Here is a 1,547-nt window from a genome sequence, read left to right as displayed (position 1 = left end):
GCTACCAGCTACTCCACATGAAGCCACCGCTCAGAGGGACGGAGCGCCCAGAGAGACAGAGCACCCTGAGAGACGGAGCATCCAGAGGGACGGAGCACCCAGAGAGACAGAGCACCCTGAGACACGGAGCGCCCAGAGAGACAGAGCACCCTGAGGGACGGAGCACCCAGAGAGATGGAGCACCCAGAGGGACTCGGAGTGCCCAGAGGGACGGAGCGCCCAGAGAGATGGAGCACCCAGAGGGACGGAGCGCCCAGAGAGATGGAGCTCCCAGAGGGAGACGGAGCTCCCAGAGGGACACGGAGCGCCCAGAGGGACGGAGCACCCAGAGAGACGGAGCTCCCAGAGGGACTCGGAGTGCCCAGAGGGACGGAGCGCCCAGAGAGACGGAGCACCCAGAGGGACTCGGAGTGCCCAGAGGGACGGAGCGCCCAGAGAGACGGAGCTCCCAGAGGGACGGAGCACCCAGAGACACGGAGCACCCAGAGACACGGAGCGCCCAGAGGGACAGAGCGCCCAGAGGGACGGAGCACCCAGAGACACGGAGCGCCCAGAGAGATGGAGCACCCAGAGAGATGGAGCACCCAGAGGGACGGAGCACCCAGAGGGACAGAGCGCCCAGAGGGACGGAGCACCCAGAGACACGGAGCGCCCAGAGAGATGGAGCATCCAGAGGGACGGAGCACCCAGAGGGACAGAGCGCCCAGAGGGACGGAGCACCCAGAGGGACGGAGCTCCCAGAGGGATGCGGAGCGCCCAGAGGGACGGAGCACCCAGAGGGACGGAGCACCCAGAGACACGGAGCGCCCAGAGAGATGGAGCACCCAGAGACACGGAGCATCCAGAGGGACGGAGCACCCAGAGACACGGAGCGCCCAGAGAGACGGAGCATCCAGAGGGACGGAGCACCCAGAGGGACAGAGCGCCCAGAGGGACGGAGCACCCAGAGAGATGGAGCACCCAGAGGGACGGAGCATCCAGAGGGACGGAGCACCCAGAGACACGGAGCACCCAGAGGGACGGAGCATCCAGAGGGACGGAGCACCCAGAGACACGGAGCACCCAGAGACACGGAGCACCCAGAGACACGGAGCATCCAGAGGGACGGAGCGCCCAGAGGGACAGAGCGCCCAGAGGGACGGAGCACCCAGAGACACGGAGCATCCAGAGGGACGGAGCACCCAGAGGGACAGAGCGCCCAGAGGGACGGAGCATCCAGAGGGACGGAGCACCCAGAGGGACGGAGCTCCCAGAGGGACGCGGAGCGCCCAGAGGGACGGAGCACCCAGAGACACGGAGCGCCCAGAGAGATGGAGCATCCAGAGGGACGGAGCACCCAGAGGGACGGAGCGCCCAGAGAGACGGAGCATCCAGAGGGACGGAGCACCCAGAGGGACGGAGCGCCCAGAGGGACGGAGCACCCAGAGAGACGGAGCACCCAGAGACACGGAGCATCCAGAGGGACGGAGCACCCAGAGACACGGAGCATCCAGAGGGACGGAGCACCCAGAGACACGGAGCATCCAGAGGGACGGAGCACCCAGAGG

This window comes from Lampris incognitus, chromosome 14, assembly GCF_029633865.1.
Source record: "Lampris incognitus isolate fLamInc1 chromosome 14, fLamInc1.hap2, whole genome shotgun sequence".
NCBI classification, from domain to species: Eukaryota; Metazoa; Chordata; class Actinopteri; order Lampriformes; family Lampridae; genus Lampris; species Lampris incognitus.
The sequence above is the reverse complement of the archived record's forward strand: the minus strand, read 5'-3'. Positions refer to the sequence as shown.